This window comes from Heterocephalus glaber, unplaced genomic scaffold, assembly GCF_053883595.1.
Source record: "Heterocephalus glaber isolate CG9 unplaced genomic scaffold, H.glaber_assembly_v1.0 deba00001571, whole genome shotgun sequence".
In the NCBI taxonomy this organism is placed as follows: Eukaryota; Metazoa; Chordata; class Mammalia; order Rodentia; family Bathyergidae; genus Heterocephalus; species Heterocephalus glaber.
Genome location: NW_028258356.1, coordinates 7,778,007 through 7,802,875, shown reverse-complemented (window position 1 = coordinate 7,802,875; position 24,869 = coordinate 7,778,007). Strand labels below are relative to the sequence as shown.

At 37.0% G+C, this 24,869-nt stretch overlaps 1 protein-coding gene and 1 long non-coding RNA gene across 12 annotated transcripts in view; one reads left to right on the top strand and one right to left on the bottom strand.

Moving 5' to 3' along the window:
- Window positions 1-20,991, bottom strand: part of LOC110349222 (uncharacterized) — a 158,207-nt gene extending 137,216 nt beyond the window's left edge. For all 5 annotated transcript variants that reach the window (XR_015443477.1, XR_015443475.1, XR_015443476.1 and 2 more), the window contains exons 1-3: window positions 20,739-20,991; window positions 20,206-20,380; window positions 63-186 (exon numbers count right to left, since the gene is read on the bottom strand). This is a non-coding gene — a long non-coding RNA (uncharacterized LOC110349222). The remainder of the gene's footprint in view (window positions 1-62; window positions 187-20,205; window positions 20,381-20,738) is intronic.
- A 50-nt stretch (window positions 20,992-21,041) lies between these two features.
- The window catches only part of Osbpl8 (oxysterol binding protein like 8), a 186,343-nt gene continuing 182,515 nt past the window's right edge, over window positions 21,042-24,869 (top strand). For 2 of the 7 annotated variants that reach the window (XM_087192465.1, XM_004845006.4), the window contains exon 1: window positions 21,065-21,457. The gene's annotated coding sequence lies outside the window, so the exon portion shown is untranslated. Of the gene's footprint in view, window positions 21,458-24,869 lie in introns of all 7 variants that reach the window. The other 5 variants (XM_087192461.1, XM_087192460.1, XM_087192463.1 and 2 more) reach the window with 3 other exon arrangements.

The window sequence follows — 24,869 nt, the reverse complement described above, 5'->3', positions numbered from 1 at the left end:
AGTTCAAAAAACAGTAATAGCAGTATTAAATATAAGGGAGAAAACCACTAAAGAACACTTACCACAAAAAAGCACTTGTTCATTCAGTAATCTCTATTTCTGTGGTGCCTGCTACCTCAAGTGGTAACTATAATTCATTCTGTTCTGGTTAAGTGACTGTGATGTACTCTCCTCTGGCCCAGGAATCTGCCAAATTACAAAGGTGAAATGAGATGACTATGAAGTCATATATTTGGGGCACGGGATTAGAAAGAAAGGGATGTCATGACATTCGGGGAAAGCATTGTGAGAAAGGAATTGCAATGTGGCACTTAAAAAATCTTATGTAGAGTCAGCTGTATACTAACAAATGAGCTATAATAATCCTCATGTGGCACTTTTAAAATGATTAACACTGGAGTATGGTCAGAGTTGTCATTTCCTTTTCTTTGAATTGGGGTGATGCTCTCTGAAATGTCTAAAGATAGGTGACAATGATAGTTTGGTTGTTTTTTGTAGGTCCAGGCCCCGTCTTCAGCTAAGTGCTTGCATGCAATTTCATAACATCTTAATGAGGACAGATGCTATTATTATCTGTTTCCTAAGTATGGGGAAACTCTTAACACAAGTTAGAGTATTGAGTAACTTGCCCAAGGTTACACAGCTAGTAAATGACAGAGTCAAGACCCAGGCTCACAACTGCTGACTCAAAAGCTCAAGGCTTTAGCCACTGCATCACACTGCTGCCTCAGGTTTCAAGACAGAAAAACTTGATTTTTTAAAAAAATATCTTTTTTTAGTCTCTTAAACTAGTGAACTTAAAGTTATTTTCTTCTCTGAAAATGTAAATATATCTATAGTGGGCTGGGGATTTAGCTCAGTGGTTTCACCGCCTGCCACGCAAGCGGCAAGGACCCGAGTTTGATCCCCGGTACCAAAAGAACCCCCAAATATATCTATAGTGACAGCAGATCACCCATGGACCATGCAAAATCATCCTTGAACATGGAACATGGAAAGGGGTTTGGGGAACAATAAATATATTTGTTATATCTTGGTTATGGGGATGGTTTCATAGTTTATGCACATATAAAAAATTGTCAAACATAATTTAAATATGTGTTGTTTCTTTTCTGTCAATTATGACTCATTTTAATAGATGAAGAAGGTATCAAGAAAAAGCTGAAGTGGGCTGGGGATTTATCTCAGTGGTGCCGCCAGCTGCCTTGCAAGCGCAAGGACCCAAGTTCGATCCCTGGTACAAAAAAAAAGAAAAAAAAAGCTGAAGTATCTTGTCGAAGATTAGCCAGACAGATGGTGGCAGAGACAGGATAAAAATAACATATTTAACATTCTCAAACAAGTGTTTTCTTCTTCTCAGTTTGGTAAGTTGCTCCTACCTGACTTCAAAAAAGATTTGAAGAGACATAAAATATGACCTAAATGTTACAGAAAGAAGAGTATTGTATTTAAGGAGAAATTTGAATTGAGCACTGAAAATCATTAAGAACTCATTTTATTAAAAAGTAGACTACATCTCTTCAGAAGTTTATTATTATCATGTTCAATTTATTGGGAATATTTTGATCCTTTATTTCTCAAAAATAGCTCCATTTAAAAAATTTATCTTTCTGACTGTGCTTGTATCTTAACATTTCACAACAATTTTTTGCTGCTGGATAAGGAAAGCACACTTGATCCTATCATGGACACATTTAGGAATCATCATAGGCCCTGCTGACTTCTTGATATTGTTCTAGACAATCTCGTAAGAATTTAGGCTCATGGCACAAACCTCTCAAAGTCTGCTTGGGCACACATCACATGCAGATTCTGGTGTTTTCCCAGCCTTCTTGGTATAAAGATAAACAATTGTGTTACTCGAGGTCTAGGATACCCTAGGATGCACTGTTGGAAAACCTGCAATGGTAAGTCAAATGCTGGGCCATTCTGAGTGCCTCTAGACATGGACCTCAAAAGAGTACTATTATTTATTTAAGGAATTCTGTATTTTTTTCTTTTATATTTCATTTTATTTTATTTTTAGCAAAACATTTATTGGTACATTGTAGATACACACAAGAATAAAACTCATCACAGGGACTGTGTGACCAGCAGGGGGCAACTATTTCAAAAACAGCACCTTGTAAAGGAAAACAAATTAAAATTGTGATTCTCTGTTAGCACTGCATTGTATGAGAGCCAAATTTTACAGTCATAACACCTAGACATACATTTTCACAAAACTGAATTTGTGAAAATAATTGAAACACTTTCCTAAGAAGACCATCTTAAATCCACATCCAGAGGCCTATAAGGGGTGATCCAAAAATGCATTGAATATTTACCTTTTTCTCCCCCCCCCCCCCAGGCTAGCCTTGAACTCACTATGTAGCCCAGCCTGACCTTAAACTCAGGGCCATCCTCCTGCCTTGGCCTCCCAAGTGCTCGGATTACAGACATGCACCACCATGCTTGGCTACTTTTAAAATTTAATACAATAAAAAAACACATTGCAGGGCCGGGGATTCAGCTCAGCGGTTTTGCCGCCTGTTGCGCAAGCACAAGGACTCAAGTTCAATCCCTGGTGCCAAAACAAACAAACAAACATATTGCAAAGAACAATGGGAAAGTGTGTTCAAAGTGAGCAGAAGTATTTTAAGGGGAATTAATTAAAATGTACCCTTTAATAATAAATATTTTTAAACATTTACCATATTCTTTGGTCACATCTTGTTGATCAAACATTTATGGCAATTTCTGTCAAATAAAAATATTACAGGGGCTGGGATTTAGCTCAGTGGTTCCTACACCTGCTGAGCAAGTGCAAGGTCCCAAGTTCGATCCCCAGTACAAAAAAAAAAAATTTATAGGGTATCTTCATCAACTTTACTCACTGAATCTGGTACCATGCGACTTCTGACTCTTCCCCAAAGTCAAAATGACCATGAAAGGTAAATGTATTGAATTGATTCAGGACATTGAGGCAGCCACACAGTACAACTAAAGACAGTTACATAAGAAAACTTCCAGAGGTACTTCAGACAGTGCCAAGAATGATAAATGTATTTGAAGTAAGGTAAGTATTCTGAGGGTGATTAATGACAATGTGTCTTTTACTATAATCAATTTTAAAAACTTTAAACATTAACTGTATTTTTTTATCAAACCTCATGTATGTTGTTTTATTTTTTATTATTTTGGTTTTTTCAGTATTTTATATTTTTATAATTAATGAATGTTTTAAAACATGTATTATTACTATTGGTTATTCTAAGATCTACTAAGTCCAAAGCAAATAAGGATTGCACTGGCTCTTGTTTTTTTTGTGTGTGTGTCCGCACACGCGAGCACGCACCTGGAGCTAGAGATTGAATACAGGGAGAACTGAGCTACATCCCCACGCCTTTTTTAATACTGATTTAAGGTCTCACTAAATTGCCCATTCTGGCCTCAAACTTTCAATCTTTCTGCATCAGTCTCGCAGAATGCTGGGAATACAGGCATGCATCACCATGCCCAATTTAATTCTTCCTTTAACTTGTTCAGATGGCACTTGACTTAATGGTTTGACTTAATGGTTTTATAACTTTACAATGTGAAAAAACTATACTTAATAAAACCATACTTCAAATTTTAAATTTTGATCTTTTCCCTAGTTAATAATGTCATATGATACTCCTTTGCAATGCTTAGCAGGCGCCTCAAGCTGAGGATAAAAACCAATACACTATTGTGTACTGTGTTGCCAACCAATAACGGTCAGTAGGTTAAGCATATTAAAAGCATTTCAACTTATAGTGGGTTTATCTGGACACAACTCTATTTTAAGTCGAAGAGCATCTGGATTATTTCTTAACCTTCTTTCATGGGACTAATTTTTAAGTTCAGGGTTCTCCAGAGAAACCAAACCAGAAGGTTGTATATAAAATAGATATATAGATATAGATGTTTATTTTAAAGAATTGATACATGTAACTATAGAGACTGTGGTGGATTAACTAATGGTCAACTTGAAATGCCCAGCTGAACTGAATCACCGTGGTTTGGGTGTAGAAGACCCACCCACCTGAGGATTGTTGCCAACAGCATAAAAAGAGAACTGAAGAAGAAGATTGTTGGCTCTTGATTTTCTTGGAGAAGCTTGCCGCAGGTGATTTTCCTGATGTGAACTTGGCTATTCTCTCATCATAGGAAGAGCTCAGGTCCTTGCTGTTGCTGGAAATGGCTGCTGTTCTCATCAGGGGAGCTCTGATCTTTGCCATGAGCATCACTTCCTGGCTCCAGTATGGCTCTCTCAGCTCTGGTGGCACAAATCCTTCACCCTGGTGGTGCAGGCTTTCCAGCTTCCACCACTTGCCATTGGGACTTCCTGTTGCAGATCCTTGATATGGACAAGCATGAGACACTGCTGTGAGCTCCAGGCCTCTGGCTGGACTCATGGAGGACACTGACTTGGACTTTAGGCCTTCAGCTGGACTTGTGCAGGACACTGTTGTGGGATCCAGGCCCTTGGCTGGATTCTCTGGGTCTCTAGTGCATGGTTATATCTCTTGCCCTCCTCTGATTTGACTTTTTGGGTGACTATTATAAAATAATCCTATAAATTATGTGTCCTGCATTAAATCTATTTCCTTGCAAAACCCTGACTACAACAGAGACTTAGGGAAGAGTTTCATTTCAAGTCCAAAAATAAGATACTCACAGAATTCCTTCTTGCTCTGGGGAGGTCAGTCTTCAATATATTATGGCCTTCAACCAACTGGATGAGGCCAATCCACATTATGGAGAATAATCTGATTTAATAATAATCTGCCCACTGTTTTAAGTGTTAATTTCATCAAAAAACACTTCACAGAAACATTCAAAATGCTGATTAACCAAATATTTGAGCATGATAGCCATGTTGACATATAAAATTAGCCATCATCTGTCCTTTTTGTTTATATCAATCTCAAAATTGGAAGAGATCTATATGGTCAAGTAGTTCAATCCTCCTGTAAAAGCAACTACATTACTAGCACAAAGTGTTCATCAAATGTGTGCTGATTTGAACTGAATTTATATGAATTAAATTAAATATCCCTTATGGTAGCTGGTTTACCAGGCTTCTAGTGTGGTACTGGGAAGTTATATAGGGTAGAGGTGGAGCAGAAGCACTGGAGTCAGATTGCCAAAGTTTACCTAATGGCTCCTCTGTTTACCTTGTATGCAACCTTAGATGAATTATTTAACCTTGATAAGTCTCCCTTACCTCACCTATTCAAAGAGAACAGAAATAATATTCATGGTAGATTTTGCTATTGTTCAGCAGTATCAGTTCTTTTTTCCCTCTAGCCACACAGTGGGTTGACTGTTTTTCTCAATGACCCTGCAACTGAGTGAAGCTATGTGACTTGCCTGGTCAGTGAAAATATTGGGTAATTGACATATGTCACTCTCAGAATGAAGCAGTAAAAGACTGATAGGAGACTCCCAAGTCTTTCTTCCCCTATTGTGGCAATACAGAGAAGGCTTGGATTATCATGCCATTAAACAGAAGGCAGTTACCTGGAAAGTTGCCTGCATCCAGAGTCAACTTTTTGACAATAAGAAATTAATCTATTCAGTTAAACAGTTGAATTGTTTTTACAACGTTAATATGACTTAGTCTTTTCTCATATATTATCTTATAGAATTGATTTAAGGATTCAGGTATTGTATGAGAACAGCTTGTTTGACAAGCAGTAGGCACTCAAATGTTATTATAATAATGATTGAATCATACCCACTTTGAATATAAAATATTGCACTGCCCATCAGAATCACAATTTTAAAAAGGTTCATACATAGCATTTAGTTGATAGGTCTGATGTAATAAGTGTTTTTTCTCTCCTTTATTTGTTGAATAAAGGTCATTTTCCTCCAGAATTTTCATTGCCCTGTTCCCATGGTGTATTTTAGCACTTTAAAGAAAGGGAGCAGTGGTGGTTAGGATGCAAATGATGTCTGGTCAAAGACTTAGCTAACTGCAAGTATGAAACTTAGTGGGAAACAAGCAACAATGTGAGATCACCAGGGATAGAATCTGTGGTGAGCTCTGGAAAGGAGCTGACATTCACAGATGAAGTTTCAAATAGAGTTGCTACCAACCAGTCTGTTTTTAGGAGGGTTTTTACAGGGATTAGGGTGAAAGGAAATGAATGCCTGGGGCAATGGGATTGAGATTCTAGTTTTAGATGAGCACATAAGAATACCAGGAAAAACTATGACTCCCATAGGAATTAACTAAAAACAAGTAGAGAATATCAACAGAGCCTGGAACAGAGTGATGAACCTTGCAGTGGGCAGACTTTGTTGGAACAGAGGACACATGCTTTCTTTCTTCCTCTAGTCTAGCTGGGCAGCTGTTTCAGGAGAAGTAAAAGAGATACTATATACCTAAAAGATCTAGCAGAAGGCATCTAAGTAGCACTTGTCATTAGGAAGGGTGGGTACATAACTGCTACTTAATTATATGGTAAGCCATGCATGGCATCTTCACTCTGGTCACAGAATAGCAGAAGTGACAGTTCTGACTTTTAGTTTATAGGGTAAGGCTTTTTGCAAGTTGTGCATTTATTTTAGGACCAAGGTATAACAATATACAGATGAGCCAGGGATTTAGCTCAGTGGTTCTGTCGCCTGCCTTGCAAACGCAAGGACCCAAGTTTGATCCCTGGTACCAAAAACAAAGCAAAACAAAACAATATACAGATACTTAATACCTTTTTTGTAAGTAGGATGAGCCTAGTACTAGTAAAAAACTGATAACTTATTAAATTGAAAAAATGAATGTACAACTTGGCTTATGCAAATTGAATTACTTGTGATAGAAATTCATAGCTATGTATACATAAAGGTTGGACAAAGCTAATTGGAATAATGTAATAACTAACTAGTAATCTAATAGCTAATTGGAATATTAAAAGTTTTATACATGAATTAAAAGATAAATGGACATTTTGCAGTGAAATTATAGATTTGGTTTATCAACAAAATATTACAAAAGTAAGTATGAGATAATCTCACGTGGTTTTGTAGAAAAAAGTAAGGCTTTTGTTTAAAATACAATTTCTTTGCATTATAGTTATAGCTTTGGAAATCTGAGGGATCTGATGTTTCAGGTTTAAATAATTGTGAAAAAATGCTTTTATATACTCTTGAAATGGAAAACATATCTATAACTGGGAATGTATTGTCTTGGTAGCTACTTGAAAGAAATGGGTTATTTTGAGAATTCAGATTTAGAATGTCTTTTGAGTTGAATTAAAACTCAAGAGCCAATCCTTATACCTTGTGCATAAATTTCTAGCTATTTTAGAGAGGCTGTTAAAAGTCATAGCACACACCTAATTTTGAATAGGCAATGTGGGTGGAAAGAGTAGGCAGAGCTTTTCAATAAGACTTAATTGTCCTTAACCTGTGAATACATAATTATATAATGTTATGATGAATTCTCACTTTTAGATTTTTATGGGTGGGAATCAATGCTTCACAAGTATGTGAAAATACTATATAATTCTTTTTCGTGATCTCCTAAGTATATGCTAATTTTTGATTATATAAAAATCATTTTCATTGGTACATATGTAAATTTGAAATAATATCATTATGAACAAAAACACTTACAATGCTGCACTAGTTCAATTATTTTAAAAGAGAACACCAGTAAAATATTAATGTCATTTTGCCTATATGGATGAGAAAAGAAAAAAATAAATGGAAATATATAGTGTTTTCGCTTGCTTATTTATTTATTTATTTATTTATTTATTACAAAGTCTTACTATGTAGTTCAGGCTGGCCTTGAGCCAGCCTACATAGCCCAGGCTGGCCTCAATCTCATGGCGATCCTCCTGCCTCTGCCTCCCAAGTGCTGGGATTACAGGCATGCACAACTACACCTGGATGTTTTTGCTTTTAAAGTTATATACTGTATAGAGATAACAGTACAAATAGGTAAAATACTTAGTCTGATGAGGTCTGTTTAACAGGAGGTATAGCATGAGAATTTGGTTAGGCTTATTTTGATGTCAGTCATATGAGTATTACTTTTAAAAAATTATTAAAATAATTCAATCATTCTTGCTGAACTCTATAGTCAAAAGGTTTTAGATTTATGCACATTTACCACTTTCAATGCTCTTCCTTTATTCTCATACTCAGATCTTTTATTTAGAATCTTTTTTTTTTAATCTGAAGAAATAAATTTCTTTAGACTTTCCTTTAATATAAATTTACTTGTTGCAAACTGCTTTTGCTGGCTTGAAAATACCTCCATTTGGGCCAGATCTGAGCCAAAGATTTGGGCCATTTTTGACAGATCTTTTTTCTCAGGATTAAAACATTAGGCTGACAGTCATTTTCTTTCAGCCAACTGCATGGAGACCTTATCCCATACTCTTCTGGTTTTTGTACCTACTGATGAAAATTCAGTTACCTGACACTTTGAACATAACCTGTATTTTTCCTGTGCTACTTTAAAGGTTTTGGTTCTGTTTTTGATATTCTGCAGCTTCACTATGATGTATCTAAATGTACATTTATTGTAATTTAACTTACTTAGGATTTGGAGAGCTTCTTGTGTTTGTGAATTGGAGTCTTTCATCAGTTCTGGAAAGTTCTCAACCATTATCTTGTCAAATATTGCCTCTGTCCTACTGGCTCTTTCCTTCTGAAGCTATAATTAGATTTATTTTAAATCTCACATTTTCCTATGCCACTTAAAGTCTCATATAACTATGACACTCTCTCTCTCTCTCTCTCTCTCTCTCTCTCTCTCTCTCTCTATATATATATATATATACATATAGCCAATAGGGTCTTTTAAAAATTTTCCTTTTTCTGTTGCATTTGGGATAACTTAGTCTTTGTCTTCTAGGTTCTTATATAATACTTCTGTTGTGTTAAAAAGATTATCAAATTTGTCACTGATTTTTTGTAATATTATACTTTTTAATTCTTTAAATTTTATTTGTTTTCCCCCCAAGAATACTAATTCTTTATAATCTCTTGTTTTCTGCACCTATTGTTAAGTTTGTCTTTTATTATTATTTTATAGATGGTGCCTGGTAAACACAAGCAAAAATCTGACATCCTTCAGAATCTGTTTTCTGTTGTGTTATATTACTACTGTTTCTCACTCATGCTGTCCTATTTTCTTTTGTGCTTGATAATTTTTTAAATGTGAGCTGATCATTTTCCTTAGAATTTTATTTATAGTTTTTAAGGCTTAAAATGAAGATGGGTTTTAACAGAGATGATTGGTATTTGCTTCAGCCAGTTATCTGAGAGTAGTATCTGCCAAAAGTCATTATTTAAATTATAGCTTGAGATTTCCAGGAAGATAACAGAGTGGTGAATATTAGAGAAACAGCCTCTCTGAGATATGGAGTCCAGATGCTGGAATATAGCAACATGAAGAAGAGAGGAGGGAAGTGGGTCACCAGGACCCAGCAAGGATCTGAATCAAGAATTGAAGCTCATGGGGAGAGCACAAAGAGAGACCTCAACAAAAGAAGGAAGAGGTTGCAAGTGGTGCTTTCTTCCTGAGCCCTGACTCACTTCGTGGGAAGGGTGGCTAGAATCTGCAGATGCAAGGTGACCCCAGAGGCCTCCACAGAGAAATGCACTAGCAAAACAGAGCAGTAGATACAGCAGACTGTAGTGGCTGGTGAGTTATTTGGGTTCAGACATCCCCCAAGAGAGGGCCATTTGCTAGTAACCATCTTGGAGAGAGCTCAGAACTCAAAGCAGCTGTGGGCTGGCTCCATCTAGTGGTACCCAGTGTCAGGGTGAGGTGGAACCGAGTTCAAGTCAGCTGGAGGTCAAGGAGCCAAGTTCAAGTCAGCAGGGAGCTGAGTTCAAGCTGGCAGGAGGCACATAGAGTGTTGTTGTAGGCTGCACAAATCGGTTCCACCCTTACAGCCAGAAACCAGACTGAACTAATGGAAAAAAGGTACAGGCTTGCTGAGATTATTCACTATTCCACTGTAAATCTATGCTGGCTTGCTGAGATTTAAAAAAACATGGATCTGGGCTGTATAGCCATTCTGTCTACCAGTGACAGTAGAGACACATCTTGAAATGGCCATTTCTTTTTCTTTTCTTGCTTTTTTTGTTTTGGTTTCTTTTTCCTTGTTTGTTCTTATTATATGAGCATGAACACTTTCTAGTTTTTTGTTGTTCTTCTGTTCTGTTCTTGTTTTTATTTCTTCCTTCTCTCTTTCCCTCCCACCTTCTTCACCAGTTTCCCAAACTTCACATAATCTTTCTTTGTCCTCCAGCTTTGCTTCTAATCTCTTCCTTTTCTTCTATTTCTCTATTTTCCCTCTTTTAAATTTTCTTCCTTGAGGGCAAAATCATCATATTGAGGGCATATTTATTGTATATAATTTTCTGGCTCATTTTAAATTTTGTTATATAACCACAAAGATAGTTCATATAGTAAAAGGTGGCAAATTAATAGTTACGAGTTTGTCATTTTCTAGGCTGTGTTTGATGCTATTGTTATTGCTGATTGTACCACTTTAAACAAGGTGACAAAACTGTCTAATCAGTTGTTCTTCCAGGTATGCCAAGACTAAGATTCCCTAAGGGTCATAAACGATACTATAGGCCAGTGTCAAAGAACCAGGGGCTAGGCCAAATAGGCAGCAACTTTTCATCCTGAATATATTGAAAGGTGAGATCTTCCAACAGACTGAAAACCCAAAAGCCAGCTAGCTACACCTGGAAGAAATCTTTGAGAAATAGTCATTTCCTAAGGGTTCTCAATATTAGCAATAAAGCTACTAGCTATAAGCAATTTATAAGCATCAGTCCAGGAATAAATCTTAAAAAAAAAAGGAAAGAAAATGAGAAGACACTTAAGGAAGATGCAACTCCAGACTTCCAGCTTACCAAAGGAAAACCCAGGAGGTGGAATAATTCCAAAGCCACCCACCTGAACTCTCTAAAGTGGTAACAGTGGAAATAATAAAGCAGATGAATGAGGCTCTAGAAAAAAATCAAATTAGAAATAATTTTTTGGATAACTGCAGATGGTGACCATAGTGAAAGACATGGTTAGTGACTCTAGAGCAGATACAGATAAAAACACAGAAGAGCTTAGGAAAATGATGGAAACCATTAATGCCCAACATAGGAAAGAAATGGAACCCATGAAACAGTTTCAAACAGATATCCAGAAGATTAAAAATTTCACTGAAAGCATATGTAGCAGAATGAGCCAATAGGAGGACAGAGTATCAAATCTAAAAGACAGGATTGCAGTTAGCAATCATGAAAAGAAAAATTTCTTAAAATAGCAAGGATTGAAAAAATAAATCCAACAGCTGCTAGACAATACAAAGAAAAATACCAAAAAGATTGCTCAGAGTCAATGAAAAAGCAGGAGAGAGAGCAATGATATAAAAACCTGTTCACCGAAGTAATAGTAGAAAAACTCACAAGCATGGAAAAAGAATTTGACATACAGATAAGTGAGGCATAGAGAACTCCAATTAGCCATGATAAGAAAGATATCTACCCCAAGATACATAATAGTCAAGATTCTAGAAATTCAAAACAAGAACAAAATATTAAAAGCAATTAAAGAATCACATATAAAGGAAGTCCATCAGAATTATAGCAGATTTCTCAACACAAACCCTCAAGTCAAGGAGAACTTAAGAGTGAAGTATTTCAAGCCTCAAAAGAAAACAACTCTCAGCCCAGACTGATGTAACCTGCAAAACTGTCTTTCAAAATTGATGGAGAAATAAGATGCTTCCGTGACAAAGAATACCTGAAGAAATTCATGACCACCAAACCAGCACTCCAAAATGTTCTGAAGGACATTCTAGAAAAAGATAATGAGAATAACATGATGAATGCCAAAAGAATGAATCCACCAAGCAAGGTAAGTAATTAAAGGGAAAAAAGGGAACCAACAACAGGAAAATAACATGACAAAGTAAGTCAATGCATATCAGTTATAATCATCATCATAAATGGTCTCAATTCATCAATCAAAAGAAACAGACTGGCAGAATGGATCAAGAAACAAGATCCAACAATATGCTGCATATAAGAAATACATTTTATTAAAAAAGAAATTCATAGACTGAAAGTCAAAGGATGGAAAACAATATCCCATGTGAAAGGAACCTGGAAAAAAGCAGGGTAGTTATTCTATTTGCAGACAAAGTGGATTTCAGGTCAAGACTGATTAAGAGAGACAAAGAAGGTCACTACATCCTTGTAAAGGGAACAATCCAAGAAGAAGTGATAACAATAAAAAATATATATGCACCAAATACCAGTGCATCCAACTACATAAAACAAATATTAATGGACATGAAAAATCAAATAAGCATTAATACAATTGTAATGGGAGAACTCAATACTCCATTATCACAAATAGATAGACTAGAAAAAAAATCTACAAAAAAAAATCAGAACTGAACCAAACTTTTGAACAAATGGACTTAGGAGATGTCTACAAGTGTTTTCCCTCACTAACCAGAATACACATTCTCCTCAGCTGCATACAGAACATTCTCCAAAACAGATCACCTACTAGCTCATAGAACATGCTTAAGGAAATGCAAAGGAGCTGAAATTATCCCTTGCATATTGTGAGACTACAGTGCAATGAAATTGGAAATCAATGACCAAAAAAAAAAAACAAACCCCACACACACAAAAATCATAAACACATGATGGGGGGGGTGGGGATTTAGCCAAGATCCCAAATTCAATCCCCGGTACCAAAAAATAAAAATCATAAACACATGGAAATTAACACCCTTCTGAACAACCAATGAGGCACAAATGAAATTAAAGAAGAAATTTGACAGTTTGTACAATTAAATGATAACACCAATAAATATACCAGAACTTATGGGACACAATGAAAGCAGTCCTACCATGGAAATTTATAGCAGTAAATTCCTATATCAGAAAAATAAAGTAAGCTCAAATAAATAACCTAACATTGAACCTCAAGCTTCTAGAAAAAGAAGAGCAAGTCAAGCTCAAAGTTCACAAATTTATAAAGATCAGAGCAGAAATTAATGCAATGGAGACTAAAAAAAAAAAGAAGAATCAATGAGTCAAAGAGTTGGTTCTTTGAAAGAGAAAATAAAATTGATAAACCCCTAGCCAACCTTATCAAAAAAGGAAAGAAAAGACTAAAATATATGCAATCAGGAATGAAAATGGTGAAATTACAACAAATTCTATAGAAATCCAGAAGATCATCAGTATATAGTTTGAGAATGTGTATTCTAATAAGATGGAAAATAGAGAATGGACAGATTCCTAGATATGTATGAATGACCAAAACTAAATCAAGAGGATATAAAAATTCTAAATAAACCAGTATCAGTCAATGAAATTAAAGTTGTGATTAAAAGCTTACCAACAAAGAAAAGCCTAGACCTTAACAGATTCACTGCTGAATTCTACAAGAACTCTAGAGAAGACCTAACGATGCTACTTCTCAAACTCTTTAATGAAATTAAAACGGAAGCAATACTCCCAAATTCATTCCTGGAAGCAAGTATTATCCAGATACCAAAATCAGAGAGGGATCCAACCAAAAAAAGAGAACTACAGGCCAATTTCCCTAATGAACATAGCCACAAAAATCCTCAATAAGACACTGGAAAACAGAATGCAGCAAATCATCAAGAAGAAAATTCACCATGACCACATAGGATTATTCTCATGGATGTAGAGATGGTTCAACATATGCAAATAAATAAATGTAATACACCATATTAACAACAGATTCAAGGACAAAAACTATACAATCATCTCAATAGATGCAGAAATGCATTTGACAAAGTCCAACACCCATTCAGGACAAAAACCCTACAGAAAATTAGAAAAGATAGTGTTTATCTCAATCTGATAAAAGCCATTTATGACAAACCAACAGCCAATATCATACTATGTGGAAAAAACTGAAATCTTTCACTTAAAATCAGGAACAAGACAAGGATGTCCAATGCCACCATTCTTATTCAATACAGTTTTGGAAACATTAGCCACAGCAATTAGACAAGAAAAGAAATAAAAGGAATAAGAATAGGAAAGGAAGAAGTTAAATTATCCTTATTTGCCGATGACATGATAGATACTCTACATAGAAGACCCCAAAAACTCCACCAAAAGACTTCTAGATTTAATAACCAAATTCAGTAGTGTAGCTGGATACAAAATCAACACTCAAAAGCTAATAGCATTCCTGTAACAAATAACAAACTCCCTGAGAGAGAAATTAGGGAAACAGTACCTTTCACAATAGGATCCAAAAAAGTGAAATACCTAGGAATCAATCTAATGAAGGAAGTAAAAGACCTTTACATTGAAAACTATAATATTCTGAAAAAGGAGATCAAAGAGCATGTTAGCTATTTTTTTCTCCTTGCTGAGACAAAATATCCAACACTCAAAGTTAAAGGGGAATGGGTTTATTTAACTTATAGTTTGTAGAGGTTTCAGTCCATAATCAGCTGGCTCCAAGGCAGAGTGCCACATGGAAGAACAGCATCACAGAGGAGAAACAGTTCATGGTGCCCTCACGGTAGCAAAAGCAACGAGACTCCCCAACAGCCTCTTTCTGTCCCTTTTACCTTTATCAGACTACCGAGACTAGGATGGTGTCAAACCAATTAGTGGACTGATTTAGTAATCACACACCCTTAATTCCAGTGTCACACACTCTAGATTCAGCTACCTCTGAAAAAACCTTATGAGCACATAAGGCTCTGGGGGGACATGTACACACAAATTATAACAAAGAGGATATAAAAAAAAATGGACATATTTCCCTTGTTCTTGGGTAGGAAGAACCAATACAGGGAAAATGGCCATACTTCAAAATTTTCATACAGATTTAATGCAATCTTGATCAAAATACCAATAGCATATCTCAGAGAATTAGAGAAAACAATCCTAACATTCATTTGGAACCAGAAGAGACCTAGAGTAGCAAAAGCAATTCTGGGCAACAAAGGCAAGGCAGGGTGCATCACAATCCATGATTTGAAATTATATTACAGAGCTACTGTGATAAAAACAGCATGGTGCTGGTAAAAAACAAACAAAAAACAGACCCAAGATTCAGTGGAACAGATTAGAAGATGCACAAACAACTTTAAACACACTTAGCCACCTTATCTTTGACAAAAGAACCAAATACCTTCACTGGAAGATAGCCTGTTCAACAAATGGTGCTAGAGGCCTTCCACATGCCAAAGATTAAAACTAGACTCAAATCTTTCACTATGCACTAAACTGAAATTCAATGGATCAAAGATCTAAATATTAAAACAGAAACACTAAATCTGCTGGAAGATAGAACAGGTAGATCTCTCAAAGACATTGGTGTAGGCAAAGACTTTATGAATAAAACCCTGCCTGCACAGGAAATATCACAAAAAATCAACAACTGGGATCTCATCTTATTAAAAAGCTTTTGCATAGCAAAAGAAACCACCAACAGAGTGAAGAGACAACCTGCAGTGTGGGAAAAAATTTTTGCCAGCTGTTCCTTAGACAAAGGATTAATATCTAGACTATATAAAAGAACTAAAAAACAAAAACAAAACAGCCCCCACAAACTTAAGGACCCAATCCAAAAATTAGCATCTGAAATGAGTAGATAAATGAGTAGATAGATTTTCAGATGAAGTAGAAACAGTAAATAAATAAATGAAAAAATGTTGAACATCACTGGTCATTTGAGAGACACAAATTAAAACACTGAGATTTCATCTCACTCCAGAAAGAATAGCTATTATCAAGAAATCAACCAATAACAAATGCTGGCGGCACTGTAGGGAAAAAGGAATACTTCTCCACTGTTGGTCCAACCACTGTGGAAATCAGTGTGAAGATTCCTCAAAAAAATAAAACTAGTGGTTCCATTTGACCCAGCTATTCCTCCTCCTGATATCTTCCTGAAAAAATTAAATGCATACTACCACACCAATATATGCACACCCATGTTTATAACAGCAGTTTGTAATAACTAAATCTTGGAGATAGCTCAAATGCCCATCAATTGATGAATGGATAAAGAACACGTGGTATTTTTATACAATGGAGTATACTCTGCCATAAAGATAAGCTTGGGGCACTTCTAGCTAAATGGATGCATCTTAAGAACATAACCTTTTATAAAAAAAGTTTGTTCTGGTACTAGGGATTGAACTCAGGACCTTGCACTTGTGAGGCAGGCATGGCACCACTGAGCTAAATCCTTGGTCTGAGAACATATTCTTAAGTGAAATAAATTGGGCTCACATGTTTAAATACTGCAGTGTTTCTCTTGTATGAGAAGATGAAAATGTAAATAAGGACCAAAATGTATAATACTTCTTGGGAAACGTAAAGAAAATGTTCAAATGAGAAGGAGAACAAAAGAGGAGGGAGGGGGAAAGGTAAGAAAGGAGAAGAAAAAAAATGGAATCAGGGATTTTGTAAATAAGGCAAAGAAGAGGGGTTGAAGGGAGGAAATGGGAATGGGAAAAAAAATCAGCAGCAATATATATCATGTACAGGTACAGGTACAAATTCCCTATGAAGAATGTTATCAACATATATATATATATATATATATATATCAAATGTACCTATAAAATAAAGAAATAAATTTGCTTGATGATTTTTGGGACTAGCTAGATATATGAACTCAAGTTAGCTTTCTATAGTTAAAGGTACCATTTTTTCTTTGCATTGTAGTTCCAAATTCTCATATGACTTTGCTTTTCTCCTGTCTGCTATGTGGCAAGGTTTAAGAAGGTTAATTTTCTTTTTGTAGACTCTGGGAGAAGGGTGTGTACATTACTAAGGGGCAAGTTTATTTCTAGTATATCCTTACCACTGAATAAATAATAATTAGAACTGCAGCTGTGTGTGTGTGTGTGTGTGTGTGTGTGTGTGTGTGTGTGTGTGTGTGTGTGTGATGCAGGTCATAGGTTTCTTACAAGGTCATGAAAACCAAAATTAAAGCTCATTTTAACTAGGTTTAGCAAATGTCCTCGGGGTAAAAGTTGGCTGTGGGCTCTGCTGAACTCTATGTTCCTGCCTTCACTTTTTTTCTTTTAGTACATGTTTGCAATACATAATGGTTACATTTCTTTTGTGGAATTGGTGCATGTACATAATACATCTCAATTCTTCTTTTCATCCCCTTATTTCCCCGTCCATCTCTTGATTCCCTTCCCATCTGAAAAATATCTATCTTCCTCCTTCCTATTATCTATCTTCTGTTTTGCTCTTTATTTATAATTTGGTTTTCTCCGAGAAAAAAGAGAAACCATGCTATAGTTAAGCTTGGGTGTCTAATTTATTTCACAACATTATCTCCTGGTATATCCATTTTCCTACAAATGACTTAAGTTTTTCTTTACAGCACAGTTGTACTCCATTTTGTATCAACTCCATGTTTTCTTTATCCATTCATCTGTTGATGAACATATAGGTCACTGGGCCAGGGATTTAGCTCAGTGGATTTGCCACCTATCTCGAAAGCGCAAGGACCAGAGTTCGATCCCCGGTACCAAAAAAAAAAAAAATAATAACATATAGGCCACTTCCCAAAATTTAGCTATTATAAATTATGTTCCTATAAACATGGATATGCCTGTATTATTATAATATGATGTCTTTAACTCTTTTGGGAAGATACCTAGAAGTGGAGGGTATAGCTGGGTCAGATCATTTGGCTTTTTAACTTAACAATTTCTTATCAGTTAATCAATATATATAAGATTTTTCTAAAAGTATTTTTTCTAGGATTTTTGTTTTCATTGTGATGAATGTTCCTCCCTCATGCATGATAATGCCACAACAGAAGCATATATTCTTCTTTATATTTTACATCCACATTTTCCATTAAGGGTATTTCTTTATGACAAATAGCACTAAACAGAAATACTTAAAATCAATAAGAAAATATTTTGCATTCAAATAAGACTACTTCTTACTTTTATGTAGATGTTTAGCAAGTATCTGGTTAACTAGTTTATAGATGTCTACTATTTTATTTTATTAAAAATATTTAAATGTTTTAATAGTACTTAACCTTTGAACCACTAATTTGTTGGCTTAAATTTAATTTTTGAGACTATTATACAAAAAGCAATCTCAAAACTTTCTGTGATTTATAACAAATATTTTATTTTTATTTGGTTTTTGTTTTGTATCATAGTAATAGATTAGCTGCTCCAGTGCTGCCCTCAGTTTTAGATCCTTTCCGTGTATTTCCTTAAGTTGAGATTTTATCTAGAACATATATTTCTCATGGCAGGCAGCACAAGACTAAGAGACTGACGTGAATATTGCATTCTGTTTTTACTGTGATTTAGCATGTGTCACATCTACTCAAACCACTGGCCAAAGCATTTTATATGAACAATAACAGTACACTTTACCACAGCCTTCAAAGTTGTGTTGAATATTTATGTTTGAGGTTTCTTCAGTCTCAACTTTCACCCAGGAAATGAGGGTTTCCTTGAATCCTGACTAGCAATCTTTGATAAAATGTGTATCTAACTGGACAAAACCGAACAACTGTAAGACATATCTTCCTCATTCTAGGTCAAGGTGAAATGCTCTGTTAGTCTCAAAAACAGAATTATTCTTTGAAGAATTTCTTTTTTAAATTTAAGATTAATATTATTATATTGAAAATGCTAGATTGAATACTAATTATGCATTATCATAGAATATTAGATTTGAAAGAATCTGATAACCAGAGATTTTTCAACTGTAGTGTATTGATATATTACCAGGTTGTAATTGGTTGTGACATGTCAAAATCATTAGTTATTTGTGACAAGTACTACTAGTGTTAAAGTATAGAAGACTGTGAAAGATTTACCAACATTTGCTTTCCAATAATACCAATAATATCTTTTCTTTCATTTACTTGTATTATGATTTTTTTAAAGTGAAACTGAAAGGAGTTGCAGTAAGTCTGTCAAGAATCTGCATAATCCTTATACCATGACATCATCTTTGATATACTATAGCTGCATAATCCTTGGTGTACCTTGTTATACATCATTTGTTTCCAATGTGACTTTTTTTTTTTTTTTTTTTTTGGTACGGGGGATTGAACTTGGGACCTTGTGCTTGGGAGGCTAAATCCACTGAGCTAAATCCCTGGCCTCCAACTCAGAATTTGAAGTGTAGACAGTAATCTATCTAGTCACATGTCCAATTCGCTACGGCTATTATATATGCCTCCTTATTTCTAGCACAGTGTTTTTTCATGCAAAATAAATGACCAAGTTTTCAAAAGCTATTATAAGAAATTGGGGCCAAGGCAGATGACATTAGGCAGTTCGTCTCCTTTTTCTAATCTATAGTTTCAGTTCTCAGAGTTTAAAAAAACACCAGGGAAACTGTGTTTCAAACAGTATATTTTGCATATTATCTATGCTCTTTTTTTTTTTTTTTTGGTACCGGGGATCGAACTCCGGTCCTTGCGCAGCAGGCAGCGGAACCACTGAGCTAAATCCCCGGCCCCTTATCTATGCTCTTTCTAAGCATGTTCTTTTTCAAATCTATTGATTGCAATTCATTGCATGAAATAACTTAGGGCACACTCACCCTTGTATCTGATATAAAATTTCACAAAGAAATTCTTGCCCATATTAGATATTATCCTTTCTGGTATCTTAAATTCAGAATAGAACCTGGTAGAATCTTTTCATCATTGGAACACCGGTTCATCACAATATCTCAAATATTCTAAGACTCGTTGTGTCTCACATTCTTTTTTTTTTTTTTTTAGGTACCGGGGATTGAACTCAGGTCCTTGAGCTTGGGCAGCAGGCAGCGAAACCACTGAGCTAAATCCCCGGCCCCATGTTTCACATTCTAACATCTTTGAATTCAAGATGCCTTAAAGATCAGAGGCATAATACAGTGTATTTGGCAGCATCTATTTTTTCTTGGATAACAAAATAATGGTGAGTTTAAATTCTATACTTTTTAGAGCTGCTATGAAATAAACTAATATTAAGGACTACATGGGCCAAACCGTGTTTTTTTCATTTGAAAGTACCCAGCTGTTCACAATGCCATCTGACTCTTATAAAGAAAATGTTATGAGAATTGCTTAAGAAAGTCCTTTGTTCTGGGAGAGACGGAGAAATGAGTACAAATAAAGAGTTTAATAAGAAAACTTCTCTCACTTGCCTTCACTGTTCACAGGGTTTGAGTTGGATCCTTCTGTTCTTCTACTTCTGTATTCTGTTTCTTTTGCTGACTAGCTATTCTGCTTTTCTTTTCACCAACAAGGTGAGCAGAGGGAGAGGGTTCCTGGGGTCATGGTTGAAAAGGAAGGCAAAACGTATGCTCAAGAGTTGCGGAGCTTGAAGGAAAAAAAAAAATTAAGAAATAAGTTTTATTTTAAAAGCGGGATTGCCAGATCCTTGTGTATTTGTTTAAACTAGCACAGTAAAAATAACTAAAACTGGAGAGAAGAATTCTGAACATGACTAAGAACAATAATTAGCTCATTGGAGTAGTTTCATCCCAGAGTGACTGAAATACACCACCGTCTCCTCAAAAATGAAAACCTCTGAGGAAAATCAGTAAATTAAATGCCACAATTTACGCGCTACTAGAAGCAGGAACAATTGGTTCCTGATACTTTTCAAGCCTGCCATACATCACAAAGGCTTTTTTTTCTTTTTTTTGGCCTCTGTGCGACTAAAACTTCAACCAACCCGAGGTCTGGGAGGCGGGTGGCGCGCTCGGGCCTCTAAGGTGGGTAGCTCCACGGGCTGGACTGGGCCCGGTATTGACCGCCCAGACCGCCTCGCTTGAACTGGTCAGCAGGCACGGAGCCCGAGGCGCCGGGTTCGCACCTAAGCCAGCCTCAGCCAGGGAGAGTTGACCACCCTAGGGCACGGCGAGCAGGGACAGTCTCTCTGGCCCGGTCCGCTCTCGCCCAGAAAGGGAAGCGCCTCGGAGCCTGCCCCAGAGCACCATCACGTGATGGGAAGGGGGCGGAGCCAGCGCGCCGGGGGCGGGGCCTGGAGGGCGGCACTGGAATGTGAGGGATCGTGGAGGCTGAAGGTGTCCAAAGAGGCGGCGACGCGGCGGATGACAACATTAGGCCGCGACGCGCTCCCGGCAGGGCGGCGCTGGCAGCGGCAGCCCGAGCGGCTCTAGCCTTAGCCTTGGCTGCGGCAGTAGCCGCCTCCAGTAGCTGGCAGACGGGAGGAAGGAGGCGGCCCGCTTTGGCCCGAGGATCGCGGGGCCGGAGTTCCCGCCGCGCTCGCCCGCTGAGCCCCGGCGGCAGCTACACGGCGCTCTCGCGCTCCAGCTGCCCGGAGAGAAGTTGGGGTCCGACTTGACTCGTGTAGGGCCCGGGACCCCGGCGTCCCCGGGATACCCCAAGAACTGGCTCCCTGTGTGCCACCTCTGCAGGGGCTACACACCAGTGAGTGTCGCGCGGGTTCCCGAGTTGGGGGGCGGCAGGTTTCCTACCCTTGGCGACTGCGCTCCCTGTTCCCACGTTCTGAGCTCTGGCTATGGGGACTCTTGGGCACCCAGCGCCGAGGAGTTTCTCTTAGCTCCTTTGTCCCTTTTGGAGCGGGGGATTGGAAAGGCTGGCGGGGGTGGGGTGTTTTGGGGCCCACAGTAGGTGCGTCTGCAGCCTGACAAAGCCGCAAGAGGAGAACTGGGCGTGGGGGGCAGTTGGAGCATGTTCATCGCCTCAAGTGTCTCCCCTCGTGAAGTTTGACAGGGCGGGTGGCTGGGTCTCTCCAGAAGCCCCTGCGCCCCGAAGAGCTGGCATTGTGTCGCTGGGCGAGGCTTCGGTTTTCCTGTGACAGCCCCAGAGGAGGCTTTGCCGCGCACCGCAGACCGCACCCGCCCTTGCAGAGCAGAGTGACAGGGTGTTGTGCTCTAAACTTCAGTTCCCCTGGCCGCCTTGTAACATAGGAGGAAAGGCGAAGCCTTTGCTGTACTTTTAAATTTAATATTTGCCCCCAAGCTCTCGAGGGGAATCAGATTCCAAGGAGCTTTCGCATGGAGCGTGCTTTTGGTTCATTGAGCCACCCACTCGAGCCGGCTGAGGCAAAGCAACAGTATAGGCAGACTTTTTTTCATTCACAAAACTCATTTAACACTCATTCTTTATGAGAGACATCTGCGTTGCGAAACGCAGATAAAATTTCGTTTTATCTAGATACTGCCTGAAGTAAGTACTTGGGCTGTTCCTTAAACAGATGGGAAAACTTCTCTAACTGATGATATAGCATATTTGCTTTAAATAATTTAATGTTGTTTTTGCTTTTCTGCTGCGGGAAGACTTAAATGACGCCGAAGTAATGTTAGAGTAACTTGTGTGTGGTAGTTTTTCTTTTTTTAATTCTCCTGAAACAGTCCCAAATTAATGCCGCTTTAGGTCTTTTCAGATAATTATTCAAAACTTTTTGCCGCCTATGGGATTTCAGACTAAAAATTATGGAAGAAGAGGTGTATAGTTTGTTAGGTTTTCTCCATTCCATAAAATTTCACCTAAACTTGATTATGCTGAGAGACTGATCAGTTTCTATTTTTGCTGGAACCTGTTTTGCAGTGAGATTATTAAAATACTACTAGTTTCATAAAACAGGTTAGAGAAGGAAGAGGAAGCCTATGCAATTTAAAATGTCCTCTATTAAAAGTACAACTATCGAGTACTGTGTATGTAATTTTTTTCTTTAGATAGCTATGTATGGAATAATTACAGTATGCCTTTTCAGAGTGCTTGTAAAGAGAATAGAGGAAACATAAGAGCTACCTTTTTAGGTCTTTAATTATGGAGATTAAGTTGTTGTGGTCAAATTCCATGTGAACAGTTTGAGCCACAAACTGAGTGCTCAGAAATGCTTGTTCAGTTAAACATGAGTACTTAGAAATGCTTGTTTAATTAAACATCATAGCGGTTTATTTGTTTCATTGACTCATAATGGTTATTGAACCTCTGATCTGTGGGAAAATGCTGATCTATTTTTTTTCCACTTAGAATGTTATTGCATTTTAGAAGCAATCAAATATGTTTCTTACAACACATTTGTGGCAGTTAGACATTTGCCAAAATGATGTTTACTTTCCATGCAATGAGACTGTTTTACTTTGTTTTAAGAAAAATGATAAAATTATGAATTTGTAAAGGATGAATTACAGAAGGATCTTTCTTTTTAATTTCAAGATTGATTAACTGATTTTTGGTACTGGGGAATAAACCTAGGGTGCACTAAACTACATTCTCAGCCCTTTTTATTTTTTAAGGTTTTTTTTTTTTGAAACGGGGTCTTACTAAGTGTTTCAGGTTGGGCTTGAACTTGAGATCTTCCTGCTTAAGCCTCTAAGGGTGCTGTGATTACAGCATGTGCCACTGCACCCTAAGGAGTTGCAGGATTTTATTTGTAAACATTTATGCTCTTGAACTGAAAGAGGCTTGCATCAGTACACATTGTACAGCCTTGCAAATTACACAGAAATTGAAATTTCCTTGTTTGTAAGTGCAATGAATCTCTGATGTCCAGTAATATGCAAACAATGGAAACAAATTTTAAACCACTTAAGTCTCCAGCACTCATGAAATATATTTCCATAGGTGAAAAGAAATCCACAAGGATGGGAATTCAAATAAGTGGCAATTAGTTATTGGAGGGACACTTAAAAAGAAAAAAAAAGTGAGAGTATTTTCCTGACTTAGATGATTCCCATTCCCCTTTGAATTTATGTAGTTTAATTACGAGCATTAAGAACATAATTTACTTTGCACTTAACATCCATACTACCTAAATGAATAAGAAAAGGACCCTATGGAGGAGTTCTGCATTTTCTGGAAAATGTTTTTGTGTTTAGAGATTCATGGGAAGAGTCATCTTTTATTTGTGGGCTTTTAGAACCTCAGCCCTCCAAAAGAATGGTATATGGTTTTTGACTTGATTATTCCATGCCTGCATTCTTTTCCCCCCAAATCCTAAATTGGGTCACACTGTAGTTGCAGGATTTTAACCACTGTGTGCTCTTAGTACATTACAACTTGATGTGGTTTATAAATAACCTGTCAAGAGCAGGTTACTTGAGTTGCAGAAGGAAAGACAAAGAATTGATACTTTGATATAGCTTATTTTGGAAAATTGTTACTTAATAGCAATATTTAAGCAGTATATTTGTGTTACATCCAAAATTGAAAACATTTATAACAATGATCTTGGAATATCCCGCAGTTCAACAATAGAAGAGATAGATTTTACCTTATTCGTATGATTAGCAAATGAGGCATTAGAACAACTTGAATTTTTTAAAAAGCCCCTAAAAAATATGCTTTTGATGAATGTGGCTGGGTACAAGATCAATAGAGGTGCTTGGTTGGTTGGTTGTGTTGGTTGTGATTGAATTATGTATAGTTATTTTGTGGATGTGACACAGGGATAGATGTGTGGACTAATGTTGTGTGCAAATTTCCTGTCAGTATGTGGAAACCTGCTGAGAGATTTTTAGATTGATCCTTCTATTTGCCTTGGTCCCCACCTTTCGTTGTACCTTCACATACGCATGAAGTTGTAAGTATCATCTGGAATACATGATAAAAGGGATTTTTTTTCCTCCTTAAAAAGTGTTGTCAAGCTTGCAAGGGTGAAATGTTTCTTTGGAGACCTTCTAGGGAAGAAACCCTTGTCCTGGAGCATCATGCTCTTGCATCCTTTGTTATTTTTACCTTTGTTAAAGTTCCAGACAGTGTAAGCTCTCTGTGATAGCAAGAACCTTATCTCTTTTGCTCAGCAATTCATCTCCAAATGCTCAGTAGTTTACTGGATGAAAAAAATGTAGTCCCACATGTATGACTAAAG